The sequence below is a fragment of the Oreochromis niloticus genome, linkage group LG3 (genome assembly GCF_001858045.2).
Source record: "Oreochromis niloticus isolate F11D_XX linkage group LG3, O_niloticus_UMD_NMBU, whole genome shotgun sequence".
NCBI lineage: Eukaryota > Metazoa > Chordata > Actinopteri > Cichliformes > Cichlidae > Oreochromis > Oreochromis niloticus.
In genome coordinates, this window is record NC_031967.2 from 8,744,755 (window position 1) to 8,754,558 (window position 9,804).

Here is a 9,804-nt window from a genome sequence, read left to right on the forward strand (position 1 = left end):
ATTCAGTACCTCGAATCAAGAGATGTAGTCTCATGTTAAACCCAAAGACTTATAAAAGGTGGCTGTTTCCACTGTGGTGTCACCCATTTTTTTGGCTGCAGCCATGTTGGTTTTTGTGAGCCAAGGATGGAGTGCAGAGTTCAGTTCAAATACATTTTATTTATATAGTGCGGAAACACAATAGCAGTCACCCCTATATCAAGATTCTTTATATTGTAAGGTCAGGACGTACAAAAATACAGAGAAAACTCCAACTACCAGACAACCCTCATAGAGGAAGCACTTTGGCGACAGTGGGAAGGAAAAACTCCAGATCCAGGTTCAGGAAGGAGCAGCCATTTGATGGGAGAGAGGCAGGACAAAAAACATACTTTTGGATGAGAGCCAGAGAATAATAATAGCTAAAAATTAAATACAGAGAGGTGTATAAAAACATGGAGAGTGAAAAAGGTGAATGAAGAAGAAACACTCACGGGAAGCCCCCAACATCCTAGGCCTATCCGGTCTTTAAGTCTGACGTCATTAGCTGTGTCTGGGCCTAAACTCCGCCGCAGGTCCCTAAGTCAAATGATCACTGCAGCATTACTGAGAGTTGAAAAACTGTCTAAATTCTTTCATCTGTAATAAAATGATCAGTGTTCTGCTCTACCAGGTGTAACAATTAAGTTTAACATCCAGGCATCCATGAAAACAGAATTTCTGATATTTAACAGAGTTAGAAGTTAGCAGGGAGTTAGCTCGCTAGTTTTCATCTAAATATAATATTTTGACTGAGGGATTTATGAAACAAATTAAAACGTACAGCTCTGTTATCACTTCCAACATAAATGAAGACAGAAAAGTAAACGTTTGTAGGGTTACTGAAGTTGGGCTAGTTGGTATATAATGATGTGCTACGATCGCTAGCACGACAAAGCTATGTTAGCATAACATAAACAGTAAAGCTGGAGGAGGAACACTAACGAACGGAGGACTTTTTTACACTCAATAAAAGTTAACATAAGGGTTCCCGATGGTTAGGGGCAAATGCAATCGCATGGCAGGATGTTGTAAACGGACCAAACGTCAGTCAAGAGAACCACCAAGATAATCCATCCACAATATATTAGTCATTAATATACTGCTGCATGGGCTGGGCTGTAGTTACATCGTAAGGTTTTGAAAACTGAGCTTTAAAGTGATTAGCGGTAATAAAAACCGAGAGAAGCCGACAGTGATCACTGACTGTTTTTAGGGGCTTGTTGAGATTAAATAGAACAAGATACAAAGCACTAAAACATGTTAAAAACACATCAGCCTTAATAAATGCAGACTAATTTGGCCCGGAAGCAGGATTCGTCACGTCATCACTTAAAGACCGGACTGCAACTAATGGAGGATTCAGTGTCACCTGATCCAAGCCTAACCATATACTTTATCAAAAAGGAAAGTTTTAAGCCTGTCTCCCTAATCCAAGCTGGGACAATATCCCTGGAACACAAGTAAGGTGAGCGCACTATTGGGGTGATAAGGTACGATGAGATCTTTAAGATAAGATGGGGCATGATTATTCAAGACCTTTTATATGAGAAGAAGGATTTTAAATTGAATTCTGGATTTAAGTGGGAGCCAGTCAAGAGAAGCCAATATAGGAGAAATATGCTCTCTCTTTCTAGGCCCTGTCAGTATTCTCTTTTCAGGGAGTTTTTAGGACAACCTGATAATAATGAATTACAGTTGTCCAGCCTAGAAGTAATAAATGTATTAACTAGTTTTTCACCATCACTCTGACAACGGGATGTTTCTACTTTTAGAGATACTACAAATGCAAGAAAGCAGTCCTACAAATTTGTCTAATATGAACTTTGAAGGGCATATCTAAGATTCCTCACAGTGTTACTGGAGGCCAAGGTAATGCCATCCAGAGTAAGTTACTGGTTAGACCCCAAATCCACGAGATGGACTTTCAGAGTCAAGTTCTTTTCCAAGTTACCCTACTCGATGACTGATCCCAAATTATCCACTCCCTTTCCAACTTACCATCTCCATGTGTGCTATTGACCTTCAATTCCTATTCCCGTTTCATATTTAATGCATTAACTCCATCCATACAAATCCTGAAAATCCCATAAGTTCTTCTTGATTTTACCTATTTCTTTTTACGCCTGTGTTATTTTAATGCCGTATCGTACTGGACCTGAAGAGGAGAGACTTTTTGAACATTCATCAAACAATTGATTTGCTGTCATCGGGCTTTTCTCTGCCCACTTAATAATACGTTAAATTTTGGCCGACAACAAATTCACATATAGAAGCTTTTTTTTGTTCCCTTTGATTACAACATGAGTCACTAAAGATAGTGTGTGATTTACCCATTTAGTTTGTGTCTGAAGTATCCTCTAAACTATTTCTTTTAGAAAGGGGAGAGCAGAAATTGATATGTTCCCACGTCTTGTTCTATCTGAAGCTATTTTATTTCCATATCTTTCTATAATGCATGAGACCAGCATTCTGTGGTTGTGAGTTGTGATTCCCTGTAGTCATTTCTGAAAGGAAGCAAGCGGCCTATCTCTTTGTAGGAGCAAAGAATTTTGACTCTCACTCTGGGCCCTTGTTTTGCCATATGAATTTGGATACAAATCTGTCCAGAAACTTGTACAGTTACTGGAAGATAGCAAATGAGAGAAGGCACCTATGCAGTACATTAATTCAGGTAGTTTCCACCTTTCGTACTAAAAACAGTGGATCCTTCCAAATCTCCTTTTCCAGAGTAACAAGTTTAACGTACTTGTCAATGTATATTTGGGAAGAGTTATTAGTCAAAGTGCCTCCTGAGTTTTTGGAGTCCAGTTTTTTTAATGTATTTAACTTTCCCTTCTGGTTGTTTGTGTCAAATGTTCTTGAATAAGTTATACCCTGATATATTTACTCAGACACTGCAGAGCAGGTATAAAGATTAATACATTTGTTAGAAATGGAAGGATGTCGTCTGTAATTTGTGCAAATCATTCTGTAAGTATTATTCCAACGAATAAATTATGAATTAAAATCTTTTTGGTCTTTACTTTCTCTGTGTGCCGACCAAAAAAACATCTAAGAGTGGATAGTCTCGTACCACTAATTTTAATATATTACTTCCTGGAGTAAGTCCAGTCAGGGTTTATTTTTTCACTAGATAAGTCTGCTTTCTATTGGCTATTTCTAAGAATCTTGGGTTCTTTCCCAAGCAGGTCTAAAGGATCCCACTCTATAGCTAATATTGTACCCTCTGACCAGTCTTTATTTCTAAGGCATGAGATTCTTCACAAAAGATGCACAAAATTCACAGATGAACCCATTTGTTTTTTTATGGATTTCATGTTTTCAGACTTTTTGGAATTGGAGCTGCTCTGCTTCTCCTTGAGTAAAATAGACTAAATGATGATGATCTTTAAAGACTTGTTTATTTTTGTCACTGTTTTTGCCTCCTGTGCATCATGAAGTTTTTTTTTAACAAAAGATTTTAAATGCCACTCACAGAAACTTTGTCCCAGGATGTGGGGCACATTTTATTCAAAGAACTGTTTGCCTTAGATTTAAAGGGAAGGTGACAACTCGCTTGATTTGCCTATCTCTTGATATTTTCGACTTGTGTATCTGAGAACTCCTTCATCTTTATGAGTTACTAATTAATCCAATGACTCTACATTACTGGAGTCATGTCAGTGTGTCATCAAACCTTGTTTTATGTGCGTGCCCTGATCTTTTTATATCAGCTTCAGTTGTTTCTGGAGGCCCTTTGTTGGCTGTCATAGATATGCTGTCTCTGTTTTTTTGTTTTGGAGGGTTTTTTTGTTGTTTTTTTGTTTTTGTTTATTTTGTTTGAGTGGGGGGGGGGATTCATATGATGTCACTATACTAATTTAGAGACCCCTAAACTATAGATTACAGCACTATGGGTCCATATACTTACTTTTTGGTTTTAAAGTAACATCTACATCTTAACCTAACTCTCACATTTTTGTATCTTTAGTTCTTTAATCTCAGCTGAAACCAGGAGCAGATGTAATGGCAGAGACTTGAATGGCAATACTAAGATGAGTGTCGAAGCTACAGGAGCTCAGTTTGTGTCTCAAGATTGTTACCTCTGCCAAGGAGGTTCTGTTTTTACTAGTGTTTGTGTGTCAATCTGTCTGTAATCACGATAGCTCGAAAAGTTCTGAATGAATTCTGATAAAACTTTGTGGGCGTGTGAGTGTGGTCATTGCCTTCAAGGTCAACTTGATGATTTCCATCCATCCATTCTCTTCTGCTTATCCTTATCAGGGTCGCAGGGGGCAGCCTATCCCAGCTACCATAGAGCGAGTGGTAGGGCACACCCTGGATGGGTAGGGCTAACACAGAGAGACAGACAACCATTAAAAAATTAAAGAAAATAGAAATATATAAATAATAACATATGAAATATAATATAAATGTTTAAATTATCATGTCATATTTCACTTCCAACCTCACGTTTAAATTTCACATCTGCCTTTCTTTTAAACTGATCCCAAAATGCATTATATTTTCAAAGAAAGTATTGTCAAGAAAAAGAGAACGAGTGACCTAGTTAGTGAAAAATATACTGTAGTATACTGTTATATAATAATCTCACATTATTTAGAAATCAATCCCTATTATCCATTTTCTACTTAATGTCTATATAATCAAGGAAAAACATCTGTTGTGCTCCCCTTATCTGGCTTTTATTGCAGTACACACTTCTTAACGTACATTTAAAAAGAACAAAGAAAAGATAATGAATACATACCACGTTCAATACGACTAAAAGTAACTACCACCCAGAGAGTGAGCTGCCGTGGTGGAAGTTTGTGCTCTCAGAGTGCTTCTTGTTTCAAGAGTCAACTTTGTGATGTAGCACTGGTAAAGGTTTCAAACACAGAGATGTAGCTGCGTCCTTCATTGGGTCACATTCATGTGAACAGAATGAGAGAGTGGCTTTAGCAGGATTTAGCTAAGTTTAAAGCCTCTGTCTTACTAATGCACTTGGTTCAGAGTTGCTGAGGACTGATGTTGAGAGGTTTGAACATGCACCACTTCCAAAATTAGGAGTAAATAATGCTGCCTAGTCTGCAATTACTTAAGGTTTGAGGACCATCCTCTCCATTCTGTTTATTCTCCTGAAAAAAAATCTAACTTTGAGACAAGCAGAGTATTAAACATTTGATATGAGAGGATTGCGCCTATAACTGGTATAAAATCCCTGGGCTGTCATCAGTAGAATTTAGATGCCTGGTGTTGCTGGAAGTAATAGAGATAAATGTGCTATGGCTGAAAATCTATCTTGTTTCTTCCCTCAGAGTCAGTGCCTTGCCCCGTGAGCCAAGATAAAATATCTCCTGTTATGCTAGTTCACACACAAATCCAGACAAGGGCGTTTTGTCATCTTTTTCACCATTTTTCAGTTAATAATGAGAAGCTGTGCACAGTTGTCAGGCAGGACAAGACTCAGGCTTTCTTCCCTTGTACAAACACAAAAAAACTACCAGTCCGGTCACATAAGATTTGCAAAATCCTTCGTTTTTTTTACAGGTGAATTGGTCATAGTTCCTTTAGTTTCCTGGAATAATTATTTATCTTCTATGCCAGTCCACATGTTGTCAAAGATGGGATAAAAAGATATCTGAAATATCTTCTAATAATGAAAATAAGATTGAATAAATTCCAAAAAGCAGTGAGAAACATGCAGAGCTGGGCCGTTACGTGTGGAGCTCTTCCATTTGGACTAATGGCTTTTGTCCACTGCTCACAACCAAAGCTCAGCAAATTAGTGCTGCCTCTAGATAGGCTGTCCACGAGGATGCGCGTGTCTATAAATTTGACATTAAATCCATGGTTGGTGTGTGTCTCCCAGATAAATGAGCTTGCATTTCAATTCTTTTATGTTTCTGTGCATGTGTAATTTATCTTTTTTGGGGTCTACGGTCTCCCGATGGAGCGCAACATGAAGAAACGCCCCCTCATTGTCATTCAGAGCTGCCAAGACGTGCACCCCATTTGACTTCTTATCTGAATAACACGATCAAAGATGGCCAATTTGCAGATGTATTACGTGTGTGACATGTGCATGTGCATTTCCAGGGTGAAGTCATGAACAAAGACCCTGATCCTCCAAGGAAGGGCTCGTGCTCGCCCTGTCCTTTGCCTGCTCGTTCGACGCTTCACTAAGGGTCTCGGGAAAAGGCGTCCTTGTGTGTACGTATATGTGCGTGTTGTTTGTGTGCAACACGGGTGATGGATTGGGGTCATTTCGGGTTACAGGGTTGTGATTTTGCTGCCAAGACAAACAGCTGCGCTCATGTCTGGGGCAGGTGTTTCATAGCGACTGCAGACACAGTGAAATAAGTCAAATCAATAGACCCCCTCTCTGCATATTTGTGTGTTTGATTGTATGTGTAAACTGCTGTCTAGGTGTGTTTCTCCTCCTCTACTTAATGACCTCCTTACTCAGCTAATACTCAGCTAATCATTTTGTTTCTGTGTTTTCACATGCACATAAATGTATGGGATTTTTTTTATATATGTATATATTATTAATAGTACCAGAGGCGCTTCGCATTTGCCTCACACTTTACAACCTCTCTCCCTATATTGTGTTTACACTTACCTGGCCATAAGCTGTAGAATGCCTTATATCTTTGTAGCTTGCTATGGCTCACCTACACCATAGTCCATTTTCTCCCCATAAATGGACCATAGAGAAGTGCCCATTCTATCACTTTAATACACTGAGAGCAAAGGCACTTTTCCCACAATAGTTTTGGTGTATAGATTATCCACCCTTCGTTGATTTCTGAGCTTTCTGAGAGCCCTAAGGTCTGCTTCAGTTTCCCAGTGTGTGCTGCGTTCACTGTTAGCCTCTTTCTCACGCTCAGCCAACTTTATGTATTCAGCCATAGATATAAACACTGCTCCCCTGAGTAAAGACTCTCTCTTTCTATTGTCTTGCTCTTTTATTTTCTATATTCTCATCCTTAGCATTCGCTCTTACTCTTCGTGTGCTGTTTTGTTTGCTGGCCCACACTGTCCTACATCATTTCTACGAATTCTACACGAGTCGTCATTTTATTCTGGTCCATCAAAAGTTCCTCATGAGTGCACACCAAAGAGAGAAGTGGTAGGGGATGTACAGCATCATTAATAGCTTTAGACTAGACTGCTCACAAAATTAAAGGAAGACTTTGAAAACACATCAGATCTCAATGGCAAGATGGATCTCTATACTGATGTGTAATGTGTTAGGAAGGAAAGGATGCCACATCAGTTGATGGAACTGAAAATTAATAACCTACAGAAGCTGAATCCAAAGACAAAGTGAAAAAATGATGCGCCAAGATAGTCGATTTTGCAGAAATTTCATTGCATCAACTCAAAATGATACTCAGTAGTTTGTATGGTCCTGATATGCTTGTATGAATAACAACTTTGGGGCAGGCTACTAATGAGAGGATGGGGAATTCTATACCAGATCTGGAACAGGGCATCACTGAGCTCCTGGACAGTCTGAGGTGCAACCTGGCAACGTCACATGGACCGAAACATAAAGTTCCAGAGGTGTTTTATTTGATTTAGGTCAGGTAAGCATCGGGGCCAGTCAATAGTATCACTTCCTTTATCCTCCTGCAACTGCGTGCATACGCTCATCACATCAGGCCGGAAATTGTTGTGCACCAGGAGGAACCCAGCACCCACTGCACCAGCGTTGGGTCTGTCAACTGCTCTGAGGATTTCATCCCAATATGTATGTGTGCTTTCATGTTAAAAAGCACAGGGTGCCATTGCTATGGAAAAAACAATTGGGCTCCACAGTACAAACAATAAAAACAGAACGCACTAGAGCAGCGGTCCCCGACTTTTTTTGCGCCACGGACATGTCAGACAATATTTTCACGGACCGGCCTTTAAGGTGTCGCAGATAAATACAATGAAATAAAATGATATGACCAAGACAACAACTGTGGTATTTTGTAAATATAATAATAAACGCAAATTCACTGTGTAATTGTTTAACTTTATTAGCAGCGTCCTCCAGAAATGCACCAACAACACTGAGAGTAACATCCTCCTCTCTGCCTCTTAATGCTCTCTGGTCACTATGGTAACACATAAATATTTCTTTCAAAATAAGACACACAACTACAACACGGGAAAAGACCCAGGGGAACCAAGTTAACGATCAAAACCCTGAAAACCATAAATTTCACACCCGAACCTTAACTCACGCGGCCTGGTACAAAACGACTTACGGACCAGCCCCCCGTGGCCCGGGGGTTGGGGACCGCTGCACTAGAGGAGGCCACCGTCATGAAGTCTGTTTCTGATTGTTTGGTCAGAAACATTCCCGCTTCAGGTCATTTTGTAGTTCTTTGCAGTGCTCATCCTGTTCCTCTCTACACAAAGGAGCAGATACCAGACCTTCTGCACCACTGTCCAGCTCTGTTAGAGTAAATGCCTGTCTCCCGAAGTCTCCTCCTCCTCCTCCATGCTCTTGAGACTGTGCTGGGAGATCATCATTAAAATAAAGGTAGCACCGAAATAATGTCCAAAAATCACTAAAACAGAAATTAAGTCATGACATACATTTCAAAAAGGATCGGCAGATACTTCTTGTATGAAACAGCAATCAGAAGTACATCAGCTGCATGTGTATTGGCCTAATATCTGAAGAAAATATATAACCTAAGGCTGGTAAGTTAAGTTACCCATTGGTAATCTGTTCATATGGATAAAGCCGCAAAACTCCATTTTTAATTGAGGCTTAATCTGTGTCAAGAGGAAGTAAACCAGGTTCAGAAGAGTATTTTATCTAATACATTTGAGCACCTGGATGTCCAAAACAATTCACATCATCAAGGTTTCCGGGGCAACATATGAACCACGGTGCTTTGTTAATAATTCCACAGCCACAGGCCGATCAGCGTTATCACCTCATTTGCTAGGTGAACTTTTCACATCGTGTGCTTTTAACCGGTGCATGTGTCACATATTGACATCGCAGTGGATGCATAGCTGGTATTTTTACTGACAGTGTAAGCAGACATCGGTTCCATCAAGCCATTTAATGCAACATCACATTCCTATCCAAAGCTGTGGCTACTAAAACATGTCTAGGCAAAAAGAAATGTATCATGTCAGTCCTCAAATAATTGTGAAAACCTCCGCTGTCACTCAGCTCCACAACATTGCAACAAGGGAGCTGTCATGCTGTGTCCCACACTAAATTGACTATTTTTTCTAGCAAAGTTTGTGCTGTGTTGTGGCTGAAATGCACGCCGCATATAAATCTTGTTTTTCCTCCTCACTTTGAATTGTTCTTTGGTATTATGGTGAAAATCCATTCAAATCAGCAGGCTTCCCTTTGGTTTAGTCTTGGTACTGTTTGATAACGTAATAGACTGTGTTTACTGCTTTATACCAGAAAGAACACTTTACAAAAATTTTTTAAAAACCCCAAAAACTTCAATCTGCACTTAAATGCAAACTGGAAAAGCTCAGGATGGACTCATGTCCAAAACTTCTAATGAATGAATTTTATTATTTTATTTTCCACAGTCTGCCTCTTTCTTTAGTCTCACCTGCTCGTTGCATAAATAGTGACAGTGAATCAGCAGTGAGAGGTCAGCACAGAGAGAAATCTTGTTACGCACAGAGCAGACAATGAAGCCTTTCAACGTGAGCGTTCAACTTGAAAAGAACATTAAAGCCACATCACTGTACTTAGTAGCTCTGGAAGGGCAAATGTCTTTACTCACACATAATCACTGAATGTGATTTCTAGTTTGT